This window comes from Lynx canadensis, chromosome C1 (assembly GCF_007474595.2).
Source record: "Lynx canadensis isolate LIC74 chromosome C1, mLynCan4.pri.v2, whole genome shotgun sequence".
Taxonomy (NCBI): Eukaryota; Metazoa; Chordata; class Mammalia; order Carnivora; family Felidae; genus Lynx; species Lynx canadensis.
In genome coordinates, this window is record NC_044310.1 from 104,231,751 (window position 1) to 104,258,811 (window position 27,061).

At 44.9% G+C, this 27,061-nt stretch overlaps 5 non-coding genes and 2 pseudogenes across 5 annotated transcripts; 3 read left to right on the forward strand and 4 right to left on the reverse strand.

The window, feature by feature from the left end:
* Positions 1 to 6,067: 6,067 nt before the first annotated feature.
* Positions 6,068 to 6,141, reverse strand: TRNAN-GUU. Its single transcript has one exon. It is a non-coding gene; the product is annotated as a tRNA-Asn (tRNA).
* Positions 6,142 to 11,694: 5,553 nt separating this feature from the next.
* Positions 11,695 to 11,766, reverse strand: TRNAH-GUG. Its single transcript has one exon. It is a non-coding gene; the product is annotated as a tRNA-His (tRNA).
* Positions 11,767 to 12,464: 698 nt separating this feature from the next.
* TRNAN-GUU lies at positions 12,465 to 12,538 on the forward strand. The gene has a single exon. It is a non-coding gene; the product is annotated as a tRNA-Asn (tRNA).
* A 1,633-nt stretch (positions 12,539 to 14,171) lies between these two features.
* Positions 14,172 to 14,917, reverse strand: LOC115521506 (annotated as a pseudogene).
* A 2,248-nt stretch (positions 14,918 to 17,165) lies between these two features.
* Positions 17,166 to 17,238, reverse strand: TRNAV-CAC. Its single transcript has one exon. It is a non-coding gene; the product is annotated as a tRNA-Val (tRNA).
* A 2,204-nt stretch (positions 17,239 to 19,442) lies between these two features.
* On the forward strand, positions 19,443 to 19,514 carry TRNAE-UUC. Its single transcript has one exon. It is a non-coding gene; the product is annotated as a tRNA-Glu (tRNA).
* A 2,349-nt stretch (positions 19,515 to 21,863) lies between these two features.
* LOC115519790 overlaps positions 21,864 to 27,061 on the forward strand; it is a 30,157-nt pseudogene continuing 24,959 nt past the window's right edge.

The window sequence follows — 27,061 nt, forward strand, 5'->3', positions numbered from 1 at the left end:
TATGTCCCCCTCCCTGTTTTTATATTATTTTTGTTTCCCTTCCCTTACGTTCATCTGTTTTGTCTCTTAAAGTCGTCATATAAGTGAAGTCATATGATTTTTGCCTTTCTCTGACTAATTTCATTTAACATCATACCCTCTAGTTCCATCCTTGTAGTTGCACATGGCAAGATTTCATTCTTTTTGATTGCCAAGTAATACTCCACTGTATATGTATATACCACATCTTCTTTATCCATTCATCCATCGATGGACATTTGGGCTCTTTCCGTACTTTGGCTGCTATAAACATGGGGGTGCGTGTGTCCCTTTGAAACAGCACACCTGTATCCCTTGGATAAATGCCTAGTAGTGCAATTGCTGGGTTGTAGGGTAGTTCTATTTTTAGTTTTTTGAGGAACCTCCATACTGTTTTCCAGAGTGGGTGCACCAGCTTGCAGTCCCAGGATGAAAGACATTTTGAAGAAAAACTTAAACATTGGTGAGAATGAGGATGCATAGAGGGGAGGAGAGAGAGGAGCCCCATGTTTACCTCCTGAGCTGACGAGGCTATTTGAAGACTTCAGTTGGCCACTGTGTGAGAATATACATTCATTTCACAGTAAGAATATAAATATGTTTGATTATGGGTACTGCCCCAGACCCCACTGGAGGGGTATATGATGTAAGGACTATGTGCTGTATTACTCCTTAAAGAACCACAGAATTCTGGTTCTGAACACTTCTGACCCCTACTTTGCTGATAAAGGAATTGGACCTCTACTACATTACTTAGTGCTATTAGTATCCACGGTATGGAAATTGATGTATGTTTATGTCGGTGAATGTGTGAAGGGTGGCCAAAAATTACACACAACAAGAAGTTTGAAAGGTTTCAGAACTCTGACAAATTCACACAATTAGGTGTTTGGTCTACAGTTGTCCAACCCCCTAGCTCATGGTATCTAGAGCCTTGAGGGTTATTCCTATGGGGAAAGATCAACAACTCTCTCTCCCAACCCCTCCTATCTTTGTAGAACCTTCTCTTTAGGTTAGAGTACTAGAGATAATAGTAGCTGAATAATAGGTGTAATTTTGTCTGTCAATCTAAAGTGCCCTAGATTCAAGTGGGTGATTTTCATCACAGGAAAACTCTGTTTTACCAATTCACCGCTAACGGAGTGCTTTGTAGAGATTTTAAAGAAATCTCATACTTAAACTGAATTTTTTTGTTGGCAATTATATTGTGGACCAATTCTGAAACTCTTTTGAATTTACTATAAGACAACAAATGATGGGGCGCCTGGGTGGCGCAGTCGGTTAAGCGTCCGACTTCAGCCAGGTCACGATCTCGCGGTCTGTGAGTTCGAGCCCCGCGTCAGGCTCTGGGCTGATGGCTCAGAGCCTGGAGCCTGTTTCCCATTCTGTGTCTCCCTCTCTCTCTGGCCCTCCCCCGTTCATGCTCTGTCTCTCTCTCTGTCCCAAAAATAAATAAACGTTGAAAAAAAAATTAAAAAAAAAAAAAGACAACAAATGAGCAAATATGCTGATACTGTGGGAATCAGTGTTCTCACTGTGAGAGAAGCAAAAATATGTCATGGGAAAGGAAGAACTGTGTGGTAATGGTTTGGAATCAGAGATATCTGTAGGGTCTCTTGTCTTTATTGCTGAGAGGCATTGACACCACAGTATCAGTGAGAACAGCTGCCATTCAGATCTTGGGTTCTAAAAATCATTGGGGCGCCTGGGTGCCTCAATCGGTTGAACGTCTGACTTCGGCCCAGGTCATGATCCTGTGCTTTGTGGGTTCATGCCCCACGTCGGGTTCTGTGCTGACAGCTGGGAGCCTGGAGCCTGCTTCGGAGTCTGTGTCTCCCTCTCTCTCTGTCCCTCCCCTGCTTGCCCTCTGTCTCTCTGTCTCCCAAAAATAAATAAACATTTAAAAAAATTAAAAAATAAATAAATAAAATAAAAAATAAAAATAAAAATCATTACCCCCAGTAATGACCCAGGGATTTTGAGAAATGGCTGATTTTAGGTCTGGCTGCAGAAAGAATGAAATCCTAGAAAATATAGTTGTGTTATAAATCAGTAAAATACCCAAGACTAATGTGGACATGTCAATGGCACATAGATAGGTAACTGCCTTGGGGGAAGTCATATTGGCCACATTTGTCATCTGTCACCTAGCAGAGATGGATCTCTGTCAAGTAACAAACACGTTTATCATAAGAAGTTCATTTCACGATATGAAAACCCAAACCATGGGCACCTGGCTGGCTCAGTTTGTAAAGCAAGTGACTCTTAATCTCAGGGTTGTGAGTTCAAGCCCCACACTGGGCATGGAGCCTACTTAAAACAAAAAACAAAAAACAAAAAAACAAAAAAACAAAAAAACAAAATAAAAAACCCAAACCATCCACACTGATGTTACTGATGGAAGGGAACATCAACAATGTACAAATAAGATAGTTAGGTAGACAGATAAATAGACATTAAATCCAAGGACCTGACTGAGTGTGTAAAAGCCAAAGCTTTCATTTTTACTGATGAGATTCAACAGAAGGACCAATGGAATATGGGCTGAAAGATCCTTGTCTACACAGATGCATTGTCAGGTACCAAATTCTATTGGCTCTGATGAGTTGTATAAATGGGATAATTTTTGCAGAAACAACCAAACACTGGCAAGGAAAAATGTGAAGTTAGTCGCCCACATGCTAATTCACCCTTCTACAGGAGGGGAAACAGTTATTAGATTGTTTGCATCCAAATAAAGGCAAAAATACAATTTATAAAGAAAGGGGAGGAGGATCATATGTCTGGGAACAGTCAGTTTTTTGTCCTACTGGATAAACTGTTTGGCAGGAAATTATCAGAGAGATTACTCTAGTCACTCTTCTCTGCATGCAGTTTATTGAAAGACTTTCTAAATATCTTGGAAGTTTAGCTGCTGAACATATGCAACAGTGTATCTCTGGATAATGTCCACATGTCTTTCTGTTGTACCTCTCTTAGTTAAGTCAGGAAGGCACCACTCCCCTACTATACAATCAGATGTATAGAAAGTTTGTTGTGCAGGCAAAAGTATGAAGAAAAAGGCCCTCTCACTGAGTTTGAAAAATATATCGGAACATAAATCGGTGCAACTCTTACTAAAGTCAAACTAAGAAAATATAGAGAAGCCTTTGGCTTCTAGCAGAGGGGAAGTAACAGAAACCAGATTTAGCCTCATTTGAAAATAAAACAAACACAAGAACAGATAATATACATGAAATTATGGTTTTCAAGATCCTGGAAATCAGGCAACAAAGGATAGCAACCCCCAAGAGATGGGAAAGAAAGAGGTGAGACCTATGGTTGTCCCAGCTTACACTGTCAGGTGCAAAATCGTTCCAGATGTGGTACAGGAAGGGATCGGAGGCAGTCAAAGAGACTGTATTGAGGAGATGAAGCTGAGGTCTGAGGAGAAACAGCCAGAGTTCATGGGACACAATACCAGTGAGGAGACAGCTGGGCAGAGAGGGAAGTCAGGAATTCCATCTCCAGGACTCTGTGGATCATGAGCTCAGTCCCTGATCAGTGAGCTCATGCTTGTGAAGAAACTATCTGAGGTCACGGGAAGAAACATATGAAAAGATTATGGAACAGGGCCTGGCATTCCCATAGGGCAGGAAAGAGTGCCTGTTCCCACTAGGTAGACTGGAACTATGCATAATTTGTTCTGCTTCAGTAGTAAGAAATAATCAGTCCTAGAATGAACACTGTTCCTGAACCACCTAAAAAATCCTAAAAGCAAGATCCAACAGGATCAGTTTATAAGTCACTTAACTATACCCCAGAATAACAATCAAGAATATGTATAGAAATACCAAAATAGCCAGTACCCAAGAAGCTAAACTTTGACAATGTCTGCAATCCAATCAAACAATGCCAGGCACGTAAAAACGTGACCCATAAAGAGAATAATCAGTCAATTGAAACTGAACCAGAATTTACACGATGTTAAAATGATCAGAGATGACTTTAGGACAGTTATTATCACTTGTATATGTCCAAAGAGTTAAGTAGAAATGTGGAACATATACAAATGGCCAGAATGAAACCTTAGAGATAGAAACTAAATAAATCTACACCTGAAACAATAAATTCACCAAATGGAATTATCAGACTAGACACTGCAGAAAAAAAGATTAGGAACATAAAGATATGAACATTTGAAGATATGCAAAATGAAACTCAGAGTAAAAACAATTTTTTTTTTAAATGAACATAGCATCAGTGAATAGTAGGGCAACTTTAAAAGTCCTAAAACATGAGGGGGCGCCTGGGTGGCGCAGTCAGTTAAGCGTCCGACTTCAGCCAGGTCACGATCTCGCGGTCTGTGAGTTCGAGCCCCGCGTCGGGCTCTGGGCTGATGGCTCCTGTTTCCGATTCTGTGTCTCCCTCTCTCTCTGCCCCTCCCCTGTTCATGCTCTGTCTCTCTCTGTCCCAAAAATAAATAAACGTTGAAAAAAAAATTAAAAAAAAAAGTCCTAAAACATGAATAATGGGAGTTCCTGAAAAGATCCAGGGAGTCAAATGAACCCTGAGCACAAGAAACATGAAGAAAACCACATAAAACCATATCATAATTAAATTGCTCAAATCCACTGAAAAAGATTAAATCTCCAAAGCAGCCAGAGGAAAAAGACATGGTCCATACAGAAACAAAAATAAAGGTCAGAGCTCTTATCAGAACCAGCGTGAGTGAGAATATAGAAAACATCTTTAAGGTTTATATTTTTGAGTCAGAGAACGAGTGGAGAGGGGGCAGAGAAAGGGCGACACAGAATCCAAAGCAGGCTCCAGGCTCCGAGCTGTCAGCACAGAGCTCTTGGGGCTCAAATCCAAGAGCAGTGAGATCATAACCTGAGCCCAAGTCAGATGCTTAATGGACTAAGCCACCCAGGTGCCCCCAGAAAACATCTTTAAAGGACTAGGGTTTCCCCCTAATGGAATGTGGAATTCTATGCCTGCCCGCCATCAAGTTCTTTCAAAAATGAAGGTGAATAATGACATTTACAGACATAAAAATGCTAAAAGACTACATCACCAGGAGGACTCCTCCAGGAAGAAGGACATTGATACCACATGGAAATCCGGAGTACCGAAGGGATGAAGGACAACAGAAATTATATCTGTATGGGAAATTTTATAAGATTTGTTATTATTTAAATCTATTTAAAAACATGACAGTTTAAGGGACCTCTGGGTGGCTCAGTCAGTTAAGGGCTTGACTTCAGCTCAGGACATGATCTCACTGCTTGTGAATTTGAGACCTGCCTCTGACAGCTCAGAGCCTGGTGCCTGCTTCAGATTCTTTGTCTCCCTCTCTCTCTGCCCCTCCCCTGCTCACACTCTCTTTCTCTCTCTCTCAAAAATAAACATTAAAAGAATTAAAAAAAAAAATGACAGTTTCGGCAAAAGTATAACAATGGATTGTGGATTTTATAACATATGTAAAGTAAAAAGCATGGCAACAATAGCATAAAGGTGGGCAGGGGAGAAATGGGAAGAGGCGTGGGATCAACTGGAGGGAGACTGGTAAGTTACACATGTATATGCTATGAAGCCCAAAGCAGTCGCCAAAATAACAAAAAAAGATTTATAACAAGACCACAAAGGAGAGAAAATGGAATCATGTAAAAACTGTGGTAGAGTAATTGCTTTTCCAGGACTCTATGGAAATACCTGTACAAGCGGTCAAAGATATGTCGACAGGAATGAAGACTACAGCATTATTTGTAATGTTAAAAATATAGAACCAAATTAATTTCAAAAGCACACAGAGTGTTAAACACTAGTACAAACGATAGAAGAAACTTCCATGGAAAGTGAGGCCGAGGACAGCTCTGCTTGTTCTTGCTTTTTCATACATATGCTTTAAATAGCTCTTCCCAGGATCAGGGATGACCTTCGCATAAAGGATCCCGAGGTGCACAGGACCCCGAAGTGCTCCAGACGTAGAATGGTAATATAAGTGAGGTCTTCTCCTTCTTAAAGGGAAGGAGATCACAGGACAAAGGCTTTTCAAGCCCAAACATTACGTCCCTGGGTGGGCTCGAACCACCAACCTTTCGGTTAACAGCCGAACGCGCTAACCGATTGCGCCACAGAGACCCGCTCAAGTCTGGCTTTTCATCCCAATAAAGAATGAGCATGCCCTCCACGCGGGGAGAGCCACCCACCTCGGCAGGACCACTGTGCAGGTTCCAAAGCCTCGAAAACCCGGGAGGACGAGTCGACGCGGCTAGTTCCTCGCGTTTGAAATCCTTGCCTTGGGCGATTCCGAAGGCCGAAGGGCAGCCAGCCGGACTGTTCGTTGCTGTGGCGGGAACCAGAAAATTAAAGGGAAGGTTATGGGGGGCGGGACCAGGAGGAGGTGGGAAGGAGATCAGGGGAAAACACGAAACGTGGAAAGGAGAAGTATGGACGAGACGGAGAGACCTGCCCGGATGGGAGATGGGAAAATTGTTTTGTGAAACAGAATGGGGAGGGAGAAATGGAGAAGAGCGTGAAAGAGGACAGCACGAACATCTGTAGGTGTCCAAGAATAAAAGGGCAAAGGAAGTGTGAATATGCTTACGTAAGAACAAACTGTAGGTATCTGGCAGTGGCGGCCCGCAGGCCTGTGGTGCATGGTCACTGTGCAGTGGTTAGGGCGTTTGTGGCTGCAAGTTAAAACCGGTAACGGCAGAGTAGCGTCTGACCCATCTTTTTGGGTTGCTCGTCATCCCAGCGCCAGAGTTAGCAGCAGTTGGAGCACAGCATACTTGGGTGCAGAGTACACGGCTGACCCCACAGAGCCACGCGGCCACAAGAGGAGTAAATGCCACGGTGCACGAACTGGCAGGCCGCCAGCCAAAGCGAAACTTTGGGCGTTTCCTCGTCTCACTACCCAGCAGAAAACATCCCAAAGGTGAAATACCGCCTTCAGGGAGGCTTGCCTGTAGCCTCCACTAACGAAATAGTGCGGTCATAGCCTTTTTTTCTGGTAAAGATATTTCAAATATCTGTGTGTGTGTGGCGGAGGGGGTGGGGAGGGGCTTACACTAAACGAGAACGAGTTTTCTAGTTTAGTAAAATGCCAACAAGCGGTCCTAGTCTACCTCAGCTTGTCTTCATCTGCCATTCATTACTAGTTTTTATGGGAATAGTAAATTACTGAACTATAGTTCACATAGAGTAAAAATCACAAATCTTTAGTGTACACTTTGTTGAATGTGGGCAAATGAAATCATCACCCAAATCAAGTTACAAAAAATTGCCATGATCCCAAAAGTGTACACTGATCCCCTTTCCAGGCAATTCAGACCCTATCTCACTTAGTTAATTATCACTTGGAGGTCTATTTCCTATAGGTTACAATTGCTTGTTCTTGAAATTCAAACAAATAAATGCGTATTTTTTTGCATTTGTCTTTTTTTCATGCAACATTATGTTTATTAAATATGTCCATACCGTTATGTACATCACTTCTTGATTTGGGTATTATTGGAGTAACTTTGGTGTTATTTAGTATTAATTAGTGCTATTGATGAATATTCTTAGTGTTTTGATGCATAGTCTGTGCCAGAGTTTCTGTGTACTTATACATTCATAGAAGTACTGCAGTTGCTGGGTCATGGAGTTTAACTTTATTAGAAATCACTGGGGCTCCTGGGCGGCTCAGTCAGTTAAGCCTCTGATTTTGGCTCAGGTCATGATCTCATGGTTTGCAAGTTCCAGCCTTAGGTCAGGCTCTGTGCTGAGAGAGCTCAGCCTGCCTCAGATTCTGTGTCTCTCTCTGCCCCTGCCCCACTCATACTCTGTATCTCTCTCTCTCTCTCTCTCCAAAATAAAAAAAATTAAAAAAAAAAAGAGATTGCCAATAGTCCTCTAGAATGATTTTGAACCAGCAACTACAGTTGCAATTGCTCTACATTCTTATCAGCATTTGGTGTATTAATTATTTTAAATACAGCCATGCTGGAGGGTGTAGAATGTTATATCTCCTTATATTTTAATTGTATTTCCCAAAGGAGTAAAAATATCTGGAATATTTCTGATAACTTTTGGTCATTAAGATATCTTACTTTCTGAGGAAAGACTATTAAAATATTTTACCTATTTTTATTTGGTTTAGTTTTTTACCACTGATTTATAAAAATAATTGAGACATTTTATTTATTTATTTATCTATCTATCTATCTATTTATTTATTTATTTATTTATAGGGACAGAAGGGGAGGGGCAGAGAGGGAAAGAATCCCAAGCAGGCTCTGAGCTGAGAGTCCTATGTGGGATTTGATCTCATGAAGCATGAGATCGCCACCCAAGCTGAAATCTAGAATTTGAAAGGCTTAACAGACTGAGCCACCCAGCCACCCCTGAGACATTTTAAAGTAATAATGTGACTAATATATTTTCTCAATTTGTGATTTGACTTTCATATGGTGATTTCTCATGAGTATAAGTGTTTAATTTGGGTGAAAATTTTTTAGCTTTATTTTTTTGTTTATATTTATGCCTTTTTATGTTCTATAAGAAATCTTTGTGCCAAATATTGTGAATATATTCTCCCAAATTCTCTATGAGCTCTAGAATTTTAGTCACAATTTAAAAATCTGTGATATGTTCTTCTCAAAATCAAAATAGTCTTAGGAGCTATCAATGACAAGGAATAGAAAATACTTCTAAAATGCTCTTAAGAGAATCTATTAGGGACTTGGGATGATGGTGTTAGCAATACTCCATGTTCACAGGAAGATTCAGAAATTATCCTTCAAACCTGTCAAGTGCTGAGTGAAAATGACTCTTTTGGAAATCTCTACAACGCAGTTTGCCCCTGGTTGCAAGGGCTGTTTACTGGATCTAGTGAAAGTCTGCATAGATAACCTGCACAGGTATTTTCTGAATTACAGTCTTCCCAAGGCTTCACATCTCCAGTGAGTGATTCTCCCATAATATTTGGCTTCCTTTAGATGGCATTCTATTCTATTTTTTTATTAAATAATTTTTTTTTGAGAGAGAGAGACAGGGTGCCAGCAGGGGAGAGGCAGAGAGAGTGGGAATTCCAAGCAGGTTCCAGGCTCTGAGCTGTCAGCACAGAGCCCTACCCTGGGTTTGAACTCCGGAACTGTGAGATCATTACCTGAGCAGAAGTCAGACGCCCAACCGATTGAGCCACCCAAGCACCCTGATTTTATATTTTTTAGATGGCATTTAAAAAAGCCCTGAAAGCCTATCATGCGCGCGCACGCACGCACACACACACACACACTTACACTTGTCATATTTGAACACTTACCTCCTTCACACATTCCCCTTCCTCACTCCTCCTGGGCAGGGACCTGACCCACAATCTATCCAGCACCAATTCCAGAAGGTCCCGGGGTGGATCCAACATCCCCCGGGATTGACAACTCTACCAATTCCGTATCTCTCCTACTCCAGACCTTAACGACAAGCATTTGCAGTTACCCCACGCCCACGTCATAAGGTGCCTTTGCGCGCCAGGTTCACGGCTCTAAGCCCCAGGAGCCCAAGGCCTCTTTGATGCTGGTGTCTGTGCGGGAACACCGATGCTGGGTGGGTCAGGCGCGATTCTCCCTCCTGGCGTCGCTTTCAGCCCTGCTTGGGAAATCGGGTCTGCACTTTCGTCTTCCTGGATCTCCTCTTTCGCGACGGAAGTGCATGCTTGTAACTGCTTCTTGCACCACACCCCCTGTCTGTCCAAAAGGTGCCAGAGCTACACCTGCTCTTTCCCTGCAGCCCGCCCTGTCTGCGGGAGCTCCGGGGCCAGGATCTGGCCCAGCGAGCTCAGCACCAGGCTGGGAGCTCCTCGCAGGCCAGCAGGACAAAGGCCACACGGCGTCCGCTGGTGGGAAAGCACGCGGGGCGTCACCGGAGGGCCTCCGCTCCAGCGCCACATTCCCTTTGGAACCAAGTCGGAAGGAGGCACCCCTTCCAGGAGCAAGGAGGCCAGAAACCTGTCTTCGCACGGAGGCTCCCGGGGCCAGGGCGCCCTTTGTCTTCCTGCCCCGGCTGGCCATGGTTCCTCGTCTCTCACCCGGCTTCTCCTTCCCGCTGCTTCTCTCCCACTCCCGCTGTGTCCTTGGGGACAGGAAGCCGCCCTCTCCGTCCTCCCCGTCCTCTCCCCGCCGTCTCCCGCCGCCCCCCCCATCCCCACCCCTACCCGCATCCCCCGAGGAAAGGACCCGTCGCCTCTCCCATGCTTGCGGAGCAACCTTTTGTAACAACGGGAGGAGAGAGGACCTGCGGTCTGAGGCAACCGGTTCCCGCGCTGGTTCTCACGGCCCAGCCCGTCGAGGGGCCCGGCTCGAGCCCGGAATCCTTGCTTCTCCTTGAGCTGCCAGAGCCTGCGGCGCCCGGAGCTGGCCAAGTCAGCGTCTCTCCCACCGCACCCCAGGGAAGAGCTGGAATATCCTGTGGGGGTCGCTCTTACCCAGAAGAGACACCTGGCAAGCGGTCCAACCGAAGCCCGGACTCTGCGCCCCGGGCCACTTCTCGGCGTCGCTTCCGTCGGCGCGTGCAGCCCTCGCGGGGCCTTGGAGAGCGGAGGAATGATGGAGAAGGACGCACTCTCCAGTGGCAATAAAAAATCCCACTTTCCCCCAACTTGCCTCACCGTCCTCCCCACTCCTCCATTCTAACACCTCCAGGAAAGAAGAATGGTGGTCTTGTTTTTCTTGCAGATTTGTTTTTGTCCATGACTCCCTTTCCTTTAACGGACATGTATTCACATATCCACAAATTACTAGTAGAATGACATTTTTACCAGTCTTTCCCCAAGTACGGTATATTGAAATTACTTAAGTATCTGTCATTGGTCTTTAGTTTTACGCTGGTATACTTATCATTACACCATTATCATTAACACCAGAATGAAAGTGTGACAAATGCAATAACACATACAAAAAACATGATGTGGCTTGATAATGGTTAGTTAGAAAAAGTGTATATTCATTCATGTGAATTTGAAGAAAGGACAAGCCTAATCTGTGGGGGTAGACATCCCTAAAATAGCAAGGATGGATGGGCATTACCTGGAAAGTGTATCAAAGGGCCATGCTTGGATGAGAGAAAATTTGTCTCGATCCTGGTGTGATTAAACATTTCAATATTTAAATAGCTGTCCATTAATGATTTGGGCATTTTGTTCCGTGAATACACATTACTAATTTCCTTTTTAGGATAAAATTGACTATCCAACGTTAGAGACTACAACGTAGACCACGACCAGTTTGGAGTGTATTGCAAACTCTTTAAAATCTGTTCTTTTTGTGTACAGCAGTCTCACTAATGTTTGAAATAGTTCCACCAAAAACAAAACAAACCAAAAAAAAAAAAAAAAAAAAAAAGAAAGAAAGAAAAGAAAAGAAAAAACAACTCTCCATAAGACTAGACCATTTCCTTACTGGAAGCTACATACAGGGATCACTGAGAGCTTCCACTTCATCTTTAGATATTTTCTGTTAAATTGGGAGATGTGGAGCGCGTCCAGGGTTTCTCTGGGACAGCGCTGCATAGAGCTTAGTGCACTATTGTTTGTTTTTTCCTTCCTCCTGACCGTATTGCACTTGGTGGTGGCCTGCGAAAAGTGTGGCTCTTTGCGTGCAGGTAAGGAGAGCGGCCCGTGTGGTTTCAAACACAAAGTAAAATGGAAAGCCTTGCCGTGACTCGGATTCGAACCGAGGTTGCTGCGGCCACAACGCAGAGTACTAACCACTATACGATCACGGCGCGCCACTCTGCCGGCGGTGAACTCAGTTCTTGCTCTGACAAATGGGATGGAATTCATTCCAGTTACTGTGCTGCTTTGTTGTTGGGTAACTGCAGGTACTCGTGCTGTTCCCTCGTGTCTTGCCTTCGTTTTCCCCCTCCCCATTTGAATTCATTTATCATCTCCCCTGCATCCAGCCCAGCCTGTGCGTCTGCACAGGCCTCTGCGGGGTATCTTTGCGGTGTCCATGCCTCCCCCGCTTCTTTCCCTCCTCCATACGTTTCTCCTTTTGATGCCCCACCTCTCACTCCGGCTCCCACCCCACCGACCACGGCTGAGCTGAGCATCATCAGCACAGATGGGCGGGTGAAGACGGCACAACCCGAGGAGCCATCACGAGAACCCACCAGGCGTTCAGCTTCTCTTGGGCACCTCTTGCATCAGGCTCGGGGAGTCGCAGCCCTGGGCATCTCTGGGGGGCTCTGGTATCTGACGCGAGCGTGGAACAAGGTGTGGGGGAGGCTGTTCAGCTGGCTGCCCTTCTGCCTTTGGAATCAACCAACGCACGGGTTTCAAACGGGACAAACACTGCATCGCAACTCTTCTCTGATTTTCCGAGGCTTTGGAGCCTGCAGTGCTGTCCGGAAAAGGCGGTTGGCTCCCCCTAGCGTTGCGTGAGTGCTAGCTCTCTGTTCTATGAAAACGTGTGCTTCCACGGGTCTCTGTGGCGCAATCGGTTAGCGCGTTCGGCTGTTAACCGAAAGGTTGGTGGTTCGAGCCCACCCAGGGACGCACCCATCGGTTTTTTTTTTTTTTTTTTTAGATCGTGAAAGTCGTTCTTTCTATCTTGTCCATCCCCTCCCCTAAAGGCAGAGAAACTCCTCTGCAGAGAAACTCCTCTATTACCCTCCTGTCCTTACTCGTCTTGTGCACAACAGAAGGACCTAAGTCCAGATCATCACGGATCCTCAAAGACGTCGGGAGGAAAAGAGGTCACCAGGAATCCTCAAGAGTAAACATCGTTACCCTGAGTTCGTTTCAACAACGAGGCTTCTTTGCTTGTACTAATATTTATTTAAGCCTTTCCATATAGTTACCAAATTTTAATTTCCATACAGTTACCAAAATTAATTTGGTTTTATGCTTTTACTATTATAAATAATACTGCTGTCATATCCACTCAATACTTGTATACACATCTACATGGTAGAATGCAATTGTTCTATCATAGTCTTTAGTCTTTACATGGTTTCTATAGGATTCCACTTTTTCTCCTTTGATGGTTTATTAGCTATAACTCTCTCTTTTGTTATTTCAGCTACTGCTTTGGGCTTCATAGCATATACATCTGTAACTTACCACAGTTGCCTTTAAGTGATCTCATATCTCTTCACATTTCTCCTCTGCCAGCCTTTATGCTAGTTTTGTCATGCATTTTACTTTGTGTATGTTATAAACCTCACAATCCATTGTCATTACCTTTGTTTAATCTGTCTCTTGGTATTAGGGATTTAAGTAATAAGAAAAAAATCCTATATTTTCCCATGGAAATATCCTTTCTGTTGTTCTTTATCTCCTTGGGTACATACAGATTCCCATCTAGTATCAGTGTCCTTCCCAGAGGACTTTTTAAACATTTCTTGCAATGTGAATCTGTTGGTGATGAAGTCTTTCAGCATTTGTATGTCTGTAAATGTCATTATTCACTTTCATTTTTGAAAGACTTTGGGGGGGGAGGCAAAGAATTCCACCGTTGAATTCCTCCCCCATCCTTTAAAGATGTTGCTCAACTGTCTTTTTTTTTTTTTTCTCCTAAAGGGACATTTATTCCTTTTCCAAATGTTACAGTAAAACCAGGTGGAAGAGAATGTTTTTAACAGTTAGAAAAAAAAAGTACAAATCTAGGGTTTGGCCATTAAAAGTTATTTACAACAATGGGAGGGGGAAAAAAGACAACAAGAAGTTGTTTTACATTACAGAACTCCCCCTCCCCCCAAAGCCTAATACTTGCTTACCAAATCAAAAAAGAGACACAGTCGATTCACAAGCTGGAGGTTTGAATTTGAGTAAGACATTTATAAAAACCTAGACAGGGGCAGTGTCCTCCCCAGCCCAGGTGCCACTAGGCACAGAACAAGAGACTAAAAACTCAACAGGGGTGGGGGGGGGAGGGGGAGGCTGGACACTCAGGGTTTGAGGGTGTAGGCACCCCACATCTGGCTCAGGGATTTGGGGAATAGGGAAAATGTCTTTTCTACTTGGAAAAGAATTGGGGAAGAAAACCAGCAATTGCCTTCTGCAGGGGTGGGGACAGGACAGGTAAGGCCAGGAGCAGGAGCATTTCACTAACCTAACTTGGGAAACTGCAACCTTCAACTGGCCTTAAGAGGAAGGCCAAATGGACGATGGTAGAATCCACAGGAGGGAAAAGGAGAGGGAATGTGGCTGGGAGGGAGCAACAGCCCCTTCCTTTCTGGGCACAGGAAGGCAGTCAGGGGACCTGGTCCAGGCAGTGACCTTACAAGGACAGCACAGTTTTTGCAGCTTAGAGATCACCCACCTGCCCCCACCCAGCTACTCATTCTGCTCGCTGGAGGGTGTAGGGCCACTCTCCCGCCTAGAGGGAGTGGATGGCCCTGCAGCCTGGGCCCCTGCCTCTTCTTTGGTGTCTCCTCCCTTGGAGGCAGCACTAGCCTCTGCCCCCTTGGCCTGGGGCTCCTGGCCCTCCGGGGCCGCAACAGCCTTCCCTTCCTGGGCTGTACCTTCCTCGCCGCATTCACCGATCTCCCCCTGCTCCTGCTCTTCCTCTGTGGGTGAGGAGGCAGAAGAATCACCCCAGCCTCCTTCCGATTTCTCTTGAAGGACAGACCACTCAATTTGAAAGCCTTCTTGAAAGAAAATTTCTTCTTCTTCTCGGGGGTCTCCTTGGCGGGGACATCCGCCTTGACCTCACCGCCCTGGCTAGGGGATGCTGGCTCGATGGCATCGCCAGTGGCCCCGGCTGCCTGCTCTGTTCCGTTCATGGGGGGCGATTCCCCTTCACCCTTGGGGAGAAGTCTCCATTGCTTTTCACGTGGTCATTCTCCATCTGTTGGCCTTAGCAGGGGAAGCGCCTGCTGCCTCCTAGGCGGTCACGTCGCCCCGGGGAGCCTTGGAACTCTGGCTGTCCATGATGGGGGGAGGTCTGCTGGGGGGTTCCCGGAGCCGCCCCGGGCTCGCGCTGCAGGGGATAGATAGTTCAGCCAGGTCGGCCTGGCCGGCGGAGGGGTGGGGCTCGCGCCTGAGGGGGAGGGGGAGGGGTGGGGGGGTGGGGAACCGAGCTGCACCCCCTCTCCGCGCCAGACCCGCTAGCTGTGCCCGCCGCCGCCCAACTCCGCGCCAGAATGCCCTCAACTGTCTTATCATTTGTGCTGGTTCTGATGAGAAGTCTGACATCATCTTTATTTTTTTCTGTATGTACCTTAACCTTAAAACAAAATTGCCAGTTGTTTTACCAGCAAAAGATCAGTTTGTTCAGGAATAGCAGAGAATTACAATCCCAGACAAGCAAGCTAAAGCAAACCCATAGACAAGTGCACAGAACAAAAGAGAGGTATACTCTTTTATACAGGAAAGCGGGAAGTTGGGAAGACTATTATAAATAACTACTTTGGCTCAAACTAGGAGTTTTAAGTATAGGGGCTTCCCATTGGCTGAGTTGTGACTGTTTCATTGGCTGGGCTGTTGCCAATGAATGAGAAAATGAGAAAAGATGAGAAAAGCCTCTCATCATTTCTGCAGGGTAGCAAAAGTAGTGTCCTCCTGCAAGGTCCACCTTTTACAGTTGGATTTGGAACTGAGAGCAAATGGTAAGGCATGAGAGCCCCCCCCCTCCCCCCCCGTTGAACCTCCCCACTACATTTCAGTGAGGTTTCCCTTAACGAATTTTCATAGTACCATGTCTTTTTTCCTCTGGCTGCTTTAAAGGTACCCCCACCCCCACCCCCCACCCCCCACGGATTTGAGCAACTTAGTTATGATGTAACTTGGTGTGAGTTTTTAAATAGTCCTTGTGTTCTTTCATTGTATCCATTTGGCTCTTTGGGTGGGTGAGCTTATAATTTTCATTATGACTGAGGGGCGCCTACATGGCTCAGTTAAGCCTCTGACTTGGGCTTGGGTCATAATCTCGCCCTCCGTGGGTTCCAGCCCCGCATCAGGCTCTGTGCTGACAGCTCAGAGCCTGGAGCCTGCTTCGGATTCTGTGTCTCCCTCTGTCTCTGCCGCTCCCCCACTCACACTCTTTCTCTCTCTCTCTCAAAAAGAAATAAAGCATAAAGAATATTAAATTAAAAAAATAATTTTCATTATGATTGGAAATTTTTCTCATTGCTTCTTCAAACATTTTTACTTCAAAAAATTTTCTCCCGCAGTCTTTTCAGGGATTCCAATCACTCATATATTAGGCCTTTTAAAGTTGCCCTACTATTCACTGATGCTATGTTAAGTTAAAAGCTTTCTGGGAGCGCCTGGGTGGCTCAGTCGGTTGAGCGTCCGACTTGGGCTCTAAGTCATGATCTCGCGGTTTGTGAGGTCCAGCCCCGCGTCTGGCTCTGTGCTGACAGCTGAGCCTGGAGCCTGCTTCGGATCCTGTGTCTCCTCCTCTCTCTGCCCCTCCCATGCTCATGCTCTGTCTCTGTCTCTCAATAATAAACAAACGTTAAGGAAAAAAAAAAAAACTTAAAAAAAAAAGGTTTTTTTTTTCTTTGCGTTTCACTTTGGATATTTCCATTGTTCATGACTTTATGTTCCCTAATATTTTTTTACACAATGTCTAATCTGCTCTTAATTCCATCTGGTGAATTTATTAACTCAGATGTTATAGTTTCCTCCTTTAACTTTGATCCTGGTCATTTGTGTATGTTCCACATTTCCAACTTAACTCTTTGGGCATATGTAACACATAGTATCTATTTTAAAGTCTTCTCTGCTAGTTTTAACATCTTGTCAGCTCTCGTTCAGTTTCAATTGCTTATTCTCCTCCTTTGGGTTTTGTTTTTCTGCCTCTTGCATGCCTGGCAGACATTGTCACAGTGTACCTTCTTGGATACTGGCTACTTTGGTATTCCTATAAATTTTTTTGAGTTTTGTCCTGGGGCACAGTCAAGGGTGTGGCCTGCTCTCCAAGGTGACTGGGAGCAGACACACAGCGACCAGGCCTGGTAGTCGAGTGCTGAGAAGGCTTTCAGGTGGCGGTGGGACTCCGGCCTTGCTTGTGTTGTTTTTTTGTGTGTTAGTTTTCTAAATGGAAACGCAACAGCGCCCGCCGAGGCCGCCTTGGCTCAAGCCATCGTTCTTTCTGCGTTTTAAAGGACAATAGAGGTATGTGTGGGGGGCGGGGCGGGGGGGGAGTGTGGAGGAGGGGGTCGTAAAAGGAAGTTGTTTCCGCCCGGTTTCGAACCGGGGACCTTTCGCGTGTGAGGCGAACGTGATAACCACTACACTACGGAAACGAGGCAGGCGGCTGGGTCTCCGGCTCTAACCCTCAAAAGCGGCATTTCGGCCACACCCGTTGGGCCCGCCGACTTCGCTTGAACTGCCCAAGGCCCTGAAAGCAGCCGCGCCCCTGCGGGCGAGGAGCCCGCGCTCCCGGAGCGGTCCCGGCAAAGGACCCCGCGCCTCCCCTGAGGACGGGACCCTGGCGCCCTCAGCAGCCTGGCCTCGGGAACCGCACCGAACGCAGGGTGTCCGCCTCCAGGACGAGGGACCCCAGGGCAGACGTCGGGTGCACGCTCTTCCTCTGCCAGCCCTTTGGCTCTGCGCCGCTCCGCGGCCCTCCTGGCAGAGGGGTCCTTCCGATTCCTGCCGCCATCGCTTATTCTACTCGGCTCCTTTAGTCCAATATTTTAATCATGCCTGTGTGTTTTAGTCAGTACCGTAGCAAAGGCCACATCTTAGGACATTTGGCTGTTTTAAAATATCGAACACGAATACAGGCCAATCCACGATTCCCGGCCTGGAATGAATTCGTTCCAAGACCACATAGAGTAAGTATAAATCTATTCAGGAGCCAGGGACAGTGCACGCAGATTTCATGATTATTCGATTTCCTCCTCATCCCTCTTGAGATTCGTTTTGAAGAACAGTTTTGTTTTACCTTTCACAATACCTGACACTTCTTTTATTTGCCTTTTATAATTTTCCCGTTCAACAGGTCAAGGAATGCGATTTTTAACCTAGGACAGGTCAAGAGGTAAAGGCGGTTTTCACAGAAAGCATGTGCCTGGAGGGGTTTTCAAGCTCACCTCACAGCAAAATGCTAGCCGACCAATGCTGGGAAAGACTAATGTTCTTTCTTTCTTTGCTTTTCTTTCTTGTCCCTCTCCCCTTTTCTCTTTTTCCTTTAGAAGTACAGCTTAAGAAGTTTAGCGAAGAATATGCCATTTTCTCCAGCGGTTGATGTTAGTGCAATGGTTACCGCGTGGCCTTCTCGCTCAAAGTTCAAGTGCTCCAACCCGAAGGAAATGCGGGCAGCATATCACTGGACACCAGCCCACAGTGCTCTGCTTTGTTCTGCTTTGGCTCAAAATGCAGTTAGGGATGCACCATCGTCACCAGAAACCGGAGGACCTGCTTCCAAAAGATGTGGCCTTCAAAGTAGCTTTCCATCATTGAATTTCTCTAGGTCACCCTCCCCCCTTTCCTTCCCTCCAAATTCTATTTTTCTCCTACCACCCCCAGCCAGGGGAGAGGATTCACTGTCTTTCTGTCGTGTCCGGACCCTCTGTGGTTGTACGTGGACAGGAGGAAGGAGTATTTGAACCTTCCCCTCCAGGAGCAAGACGTGCAGTCGGGGCTGGAGAACCACAAACTAATACACTTGGATCAGCTGGGTTCTCGCAAACCCAGTCGAGCGGTCCTTGGAGCCTCTCTGTTGGCTGAAACGGAAGGCACGTGGGATTCCACACCCCGCAAGAGGAGCTACGCTGAGGGGCCCCGGCCCTAACCCCTTGCCCTCGAGGACAGGCCTGGAAGAGGGACAGAGCCGCCCCCTCACTCCCCCCCCCCGCAACACCACTCCCCCCGAAAAAGAACAATGGCGGCTCAAACCCACGATCCCTAGACTTAGGGACAAGGGAGCCAAGGTGCCAGCGTTAAACTGATCTCCCGCCTGTGTCGGGAGAGTAGTTTGCCCGAATCAGCAAACCGGTTGTGTGGCTCCGAGACGGCAATTAACAAAAGCAGCAGCAGGATTTTCGGACAAAGCAGGCGTGCGGCGTGTGGCTGGGGGGCCGGGGGCGGGGGGGGGGGGGGGGGGGGGACCCGAGTCCAGTCCAGGGCTGCAGAGCCTGCCTCGAAAGCCGTCTCGGTCCGCGCCGCCTCTGTCGCTGCGTCCCAAACTTTGGGGGGGATGTTGGGGACTGCGGGGTCTCACTCCGGGCGCCTCCCCTCCCCACCTCTTCGCGGCGACCTTGTGTCCACTCGCAGCCATGGGTGCGGCCTGGACGGGGCGACTTGTGGACCTGGCGGGGCCCCGGGGCGCAACCGCTGTCCCGCACAGTGTAAGGTCTTTGTTGTGGGGCATTTTTTATAGAGGGAACGGCCTTAGGGGACAATTACTGAGAGGGGTGCGCGTCACCCAGAGCAAACAGACGGGAAATAGCCACCGCTTAACGCGGAGAGTACTTGTGTTTCTTAAAAAGCAGCAGCTGGCGGCTCCCTGGTGGTCTAGTGGCTAGGATTCGGCGCTTTCACCGCCGCGGCCCGGGTTCGATTCCCGGTCAGGGAAGGCCTTTTTTTAATGGTTCTACATGCACGAATCTGGATCTTCATCCCCACGTGGGGGGCGGGCAGGGGCAGGCCTCCGGGTCCAGGCTGTCTCCAGGCTCTGCTGGCAGTTCAGAGCCTGGAGCCTGCTTCGGACTCTGTGTTTCCCTCTCTCTGTTCCTCCCCCGCTTGCACGCTGCCTCGCTCTCTCTATCTCTCTCAAAAATAAACATTGAAAGATTTGGTCAAATAGAATTTTAAAAAATGACAGAAAGCAAAGGGCCCTCTATTTCTGAAAGAAAGGCAAGAGAGGAGCCTTGCAGCTTGAGAGGAATGAAAGGGAAAGACAAGGGGGAGGTGGGGAGTCCCACTGCTCTTGGTTTGCAAGGAGCTCTCTCATGCCTCACAGCTGTGCAAGTCCCCCAGTTTCTGCAGCTTCCAGAAGCTCCAAGGTCCAAGGGATAAAAACTTTCAATTTGTGCTTTGGTCAAAATCAGGAGTCCGGCCTGAGATGTGGGATTCTGAATCCAGGATGTGAAAATCCTGGGCCCTTACTTCCAGGGGAGAGGCAATAAAGCCCCAAAGCAGGGGCCTCTGGAGAGCTGAGCTCTCATTTGTCTGAAGCTGTCTCAGTTCTTTCTGAAGACTTTGCTCCTGGTATATTATGCATATGAATTTTGCGTATCACATGCCCTAAATTTGACACAGCAGAAAGCTCTGTATTCAGGAAGGGGTGAGGAGCCACTACAGTGGAGAAGTTGCCTTACATGTGAAAAATGAAACTAATAATAACACTGTTAGTTATATTTGAATGGAAAAAAAAATATCCTTTCAGAAACTGAGTAAAAACTATTTTCTTTGAAAAACTTTATTCTTTTCTGAAGGACCTTGCTTGAAAATGCAAGAAATATAAGAGACCTCATTTGCATCCTTGGACTCCAAAGAACCCTGGAAATAGATTCAAGCTGGCTGAAGGGGGCAAGAAGAATTGAAAACCGGGTTTGAGCATACCAAGCCTGCCTTCTAAGAAAGCATACACAGTTACAAAGAGCCAAATTCTGGCAATCCAAGAAAACAACTTTGCAGACAAATTCTATCTTTATTTCTAGAGCTCCACATGAAAATATTTCAGTTAAGTCCACCAATACTCCACTCATTAGAGCTTTTTGTTATCTGATTTAAATGATAAAAGCAACGAGAATGAGATCACTGATCAAATGATAGCAAAACCCAACAGTGTAAGGAATCTACCTGAAAAACTCAAAAGGAAGCCTTTGATTCTAAGTGGGTTTATGCCACCAAGCACTGAGTTTATAGTCCAAGGGACAGGTGACCCTGAAGTCTTTGTGCCATACTCTGGAGCATAGAACTAGCTATGGTTGGTGTTTCTTGCTACAACTAGCTGTTGGTGTTTCATCCTATGCCCGTCCAGGGTCCTCTAACTCTGTAAGTCTGGGGAGGCTTTGGACCTTGGAGACGTGACTAGGGAAGTCATATCATGGAACACATTTGGGGGCCTGTGAGAATCCCTGTTAGTTAAGTGATTTCAGGGCTAGCCTGGCAGGCCAACTGTCCTCCCCTAACTTGTTCCTTACCTCCCTCAGAATGAAAGATTCTGCAAATCCCATCTGCAAACTGAGAAGACACCAGAACCCAGTTAAATTTTACTTCCCCTTGCTTGAAGTGAGGTGTCTTGTGGACGCAGAAGCTTCCTTCCAACCAATTTTTACTGCTGTTTCTCCTTAGCCCCATGGTGAATGCAAGAGCTTCAGTTTTTAGCATACTTCCCACAGCTAACTTCACAGACATCAGCAGTGTCACTTCAGGTTTTTTCTTTGGAGGAAAAGCAAATATTCAAGCATTACTTTTCTAAGCATTTTTTTTTCTACAAAAAAGCCCTGGGATTGACAATGAATGCTATCCTTTGAGTTGATTTCTAGCTAGGGAATAAATGTAAACAATATCCCACAAGCTTAAGGGCCACAAGCTTGAAGGACCTACTCCAGGGGCAGGAATAACCAAGAATCTGATGAGAGGAAAGTAGAAGGATGGTGAAGCAAGTAAGACAGGACACTGAGGCCTACCAGGTGGTTCAAATCTTGTCTTATTTTGTTGAGTAACTTATCAGTGTAAATGCCTGATCCAACAAATGGTCAGGAGGGAGTAAGTTGTGTGTGTGTATGTGCGTGTGTGTATGTGTGTAGGCGTGAGAAAGTCACACGGTAGCAGAGATGCAATTTGCTGAAGTTCCCAGTCTTATTTCTTTGTGAGGTGCCATTGTTCTATTGTGTTGAACATTGTTGTAGTGACATCCTCGGTTAGAACTGAGTTACAATAAGTGAAGTGGTCCTGGAAGAATATGAGCTTAGGTATGGGTTCTGAGAATGTGTTCTGGATTATCTGCTATGGGGTCTTAGACCTGTTTAGCTTTGAAGGTATTAAGGACCCTGATGTCAGGGAATACTGTCAGTTCATGGCATGCAGTAGCAAAGCATTTACACAAGAGGCTTTCACTGTTCACTTGCTTGGTTGACAGAAAACTTGCACCAAAAGTGGCCTATTGTAAATGAAGTTTAAACGCCAGAACTTCTTTGGTATATTACAGAGGAAAGTATCCAAAAGCTTAGGGAGATCAGGATACTAGAGAGGATTTATCATGTAAGACAAGCTCACTCACCCCTATCTATATTCTCTGGAAAGGTCGAGAAGAACACACTACTTTCAACAAGGTTGTGAGAAATATATTCAAGAGGGCTGTCTCTGCATCTTCAAAGGACTCTGTAGTGGCTATTTCTTGAAGGACAGTGGGACCTGCTGCCATTGAACTGTGATTCCTGAAATTAGTGGGGATAATGGAAAGATGGCGTTGAGAGGGTCACATGACAATGATAAATCTCTAAAGAAAAAGTGGTCACAGCTAATACAACGGGTAGCAGACCTGAAGCACTAATCAGAATGGCTTACCACTCTTTATCATGAACTCATCAGTGTCCCCAGATCTGAAATAGATGGGTAACCTATTAGAATTTTACTTGATCTGTATAAACAGAAATATTTTAGGTCTAGTGAACATAGGTCTGACTTGAGTCACAATAACCACAAATCCTTAACAAATTCACAATCATAGAGCCCTTTGAATGAAGGAAAGATAGGTTCCCTCAAGGAAAGATACTATTTATACAGCTAAAAATTAACACTCTCAGACCTTTAGCCATATACCATGATCATGCCAGAGTCATCTGAGTAGAATGCTCTAATAGTAAAAGATGAGTTTATAAGAGAATATTTGAAAATTGTGCCATAATAAATATTACTTTACGGTAGCTATTATTGGTTATGTTTAATTGCCAAAAAAATTATATAAGGATTATCATTATGGTTGATTATCATTATCATTAAGGATTATCATTATCATTATCATTATGGTTGATCAGTGAAAATCAGAATGAAGCAAGTTTAGAGTTTGAACATCTGACTGTCATGAGATTTACCTTTACTAGGAAGCACAGAGTAGCTAACTACATATTTAAGCAGCATTTAACAATTTTATAGGAGCATATAATGAAATTCTTTATAGCAGTATTTGGTATTTTTAACTTTAGCCAGTTCAGATACGTGGAATGATATCTCATTGCAGTTTTAATTTGCATTTGCTTAATGGCTAGTGATGTAATGGCTTGTCACATGCTTATTTGCAGTCTTTGTATCCTTTCAGGGTAAATATCAGTTTATATCTTTGTTAATTTTCTAATTGGGTTGTTACTTTACTGTTGAGTTTTTTTTTTTTAATGTTTATTTATTTCTGAGACCGAAGAGACAGAGCATGAGTGGGGGAGGGGCAGAGAGAGAGACACAATCAGAAGCAGGCTCCAGGCTCTGAGCTGTCAGCACAGAGCCTGATGTGGGGCTCAAACTCATGATCTGTGAGATCATGACCACCTGAGCCGGAGTTGGATGCTTAACCGACTGAGCCATCCAGGCGCCCCAAAATTCTTTTTATATTCTAGATACTAGTCTTTCGTGGATATATGGTATGCAAATATTTTCTCCTTGTCTTTTCATTCTCTTAACAAAGTCTTGTAGAGCAACGGTTTTTAATTTTGATGTGGTCCAATCTATCAATCTTTCCTTTAATGGATCATGCTTTTGGTGCCAATATTTGGTGCCATAACTCTTTGCCTAGTCCTAAATCCCGAACAGTTTTAAGTTGAAGCTCATTTTTTTTTTTTGCCTATCAATGTCCAATTGCTCCAGTATCACTTGCTGAAAAAGGCTATCCTTCCTCCATGGGATTGCTTTTGCACCTTTATAAAAAAAAAATCTGTTGAACATACGCGTGTGGGTCTATTTTGTGGGTTCTCTATTCTGTTCCATTGATATATCTATGCTTTCACCAACACCACACTGTATTGCTTACTATATATAATAACCCTTAATTTCAGGTAGAGTGATTCCTCTCACTTTATTCTTCTTTTTCAAGATTATATTAGCTGTTTGAGAGTCTGTTACTTCCTTATAAGTTTTATAACAAGCTTATCTATGTCTCCAAAAATTTTTGCTGGGATTTTGATAGGAATTGCACTAAACCTATAGGTTAGTTTGGGGAGAGTTGACATCTTTAATATCTTGAGATGTCCAAACATGGACAGAGTATATCTCTCCATTTATTTAGGTCTTTTTTATTTCTTTCATCAGTATCTTGTCATTTTAAGCACACAAATCCTTTATTTGCTTTGTTAGATTTATACCTTAGTAATTCATTTTCTTTGGAGCAATTGTAAATTATATTGTTTTTAAACTTCAATTAAATTCAATCAAATAATTCCCAAGTACTCATTGTTAGTGTATAGAAATTCAGTTGATTTTTGTATGTTGATCTTGTATCCTGCAATCTTGCTGAACTCATTTATTAGTTCTGGGTTTCTTTTTTTTCCTTGGAATTGTCTACATAGACAGTAATGTCATCTGCAAATAGGGTTAGTTTTATTTCTTCCTTACTAATCTGTATGCCTTTTATTTCTTTATTCTTGCCTTACTGCAGTGGCCAGAACTTGCAGTATGATATTGATTAAAGTCATGAGAATAGACATCATTTTCTTGTTCCTAATCTTTGGGGAAAAGCATTCAGTCTTTCACCACCAAGTATAATGTTAGCTGTAGGTTTTTTGTAAATAGTTTTTATTAAATTGAGGAACTGCCTCTCTTGTCCTATTTATCTGAGAGTTTTATTCATGAATGGGTATTGGATTCTGTTGCATACTCTTTCTGCATCAGTTGGTGTAATAGTATGTTGTGTCTTCTTTAGCCCGTTGATATAGTGAAATATGTAGAGGCCGCTTTTAGACAACAGGTGTGCGTGAGCAATGGAATGTAGAAAGAGCCCTCAGTGACTCTCTGGCTGAATACAGACAGGCCCACCATGGGGCAACTCATCTCAACATATCCATAGGCCCTGACTAACCAATGGGCTACTTACAACCAGGCACAGTTAAAAAAAAAAAAAAGAGGAAATGCCTTACTTACTCATACTCCTCACCTTCCACATTTAAACACAGCCCCCACCCACTGCCTCATTGCAGACACTCTGCTCTGCTGACCTGTCTGTAGCCCCCTTATGGTGTATTCAATAAACTTCTCTCCTTCGCTCTGCCTTGGGTGAATCTTTTCACCGCTCAAGCCACCAGCTTCCACTGTAGCAGGATTTTCACACAGAGATGGGACATGGAGGCTCTTCTTTCCAGGAAGCAGTTTTATTCATGCCACCACAGGCTCAGTGGGCTAAGACCCCAAAAAAAGCAGAGCCTCAAGTGCAGTGGGGCTTTTATGCAATTTCGACTTCTTTGTCTCCTGTATATGGTGACACAGAGTCTGATTGGACACAGTCCAAGTTGCAGAGTCTGTTAGAGTTATGCATATGTGTATAGGAGTTCATTGGGCCAAGTTGCATGTTGCCTTCCTTTGTTTTGAGAAGGCCTCCACCACATTCCTTAGGGAGGGGCTCTACCACACCACCTGATGGTCACCCCACACTTGGGGACCCCCATCCGATTGAAAGACAGACACCATAAACTATATCAATTAATTTTTTAGTGTTAAGCCAACCTTGCACACTTGGAATAAATCCCACTTTGTCATGGTGTATACTTTTTTTTATACATTGCCGGATTCAATCTGCTAATATTTTGCTGATAATTTTTGCATTTAAGTTCATGAGGGCTATTGGTTTATAGTATTCTTTTGTACTATCTTTGCCTGGTTTAGGTATCAGGGTAATGGTAGACTCATAAAATGAGTTGGAAAGTGTTCCTTCCTCTTGTATATTTCAGATTAGATTGTGTAAAATTGATGAAGTTTTGGGGTGATGGGGGGTTCGTGGGATTCAGAGCTGACGGCCAAGAAATAATTCTTTTTTTAAAATTTTTTTTTTCTACGTTTATTTATTTTTGGGACAGAGAGAGACAGAGCATGAACGGGCGAGGGGCAGAGAGAGAGGGAGACACAGAATGGGAAACAGGCTCCAGGCTCTGAGCCATCAGCCCAGAGCCTGACGCGGGGCTCAAACTCACGGACCGCGAGATCGTGACCTGGCTGAAGTCGGACACTTAACCGACTGCGCCACCCAGGCGCCCCCCAAGAAATAATTCTTGAAGACACCTTTGGTGCAAAAAGATGATTTATTAAAGCATGGGGACAGCACCCTTGGGCAGGCAGAGCTGAGCTATAAGTATGGGGCGACCCTTTTATGGAGTGTGGGGAGATGAAGTCAAGAGGGGGTTTCAAGAGATACTTTCACATGCTAAAGACTTATTGGAGGCCTTGCTGTTGTCAAGCTAAGGTTGTTTTTCCCTCTAGCAAAGCATTAACATTAAGACTGTAGGGAGTTCCTGGACTTTAGGCTATTGATGGGATTGCCTTTTTCTGGTAAACTGGTGGAGACTCTTACCAGTTTTTTGTCATTTCCTGTTTTTGGATAGCCAGGAGAGTCCAAGGAATATCATACCTGTCCCACCTAGTGTGTGGCGGGGGACGGGGAGTGTGCGTGGGGGGTGTTAGCTTCTGTTTTGTCCTCGGTTTGCTTCACGCCCCCTCATCAAAATTCATGTTACTTCTTCTTTAAATGTTTCATAGACTTTTCTGGTGACACCATCTGGGCTGGGAGACTTGCTTATGGGGAGTTATTTAATTACAAATTCAATTCTTCAGGGATGCCTGGGTGTCTCATTTGGTTAAGCATCCAGTTCTTGATTTTGGCTCTGGCCTTGATCTCAGCATCATGTCATGAGTTCAAGCCTCATGTTGGGCTCTGTGCTGGGTGTGGAGCCTACTTAAAAAAAGAAAACAAACAAACAAATTCAATTCTTCAATCTTTATAGGATTTTCAGATTGTCTATTTCATCTTGGTTCAGTTTTGCTAGCTTGTGTTTTTTGAAGAATTAGCCCAATACTTCTAAGTTTTCCAAGGTGTTTTTTGTTATTCACAACAAGCCTCTTCAACCACACCTGAATTTATGTTAATGGAGGGACTTTTGGAAAGCCCCTAAGGATGAGGACTGGTTGCCAGTGGAACTA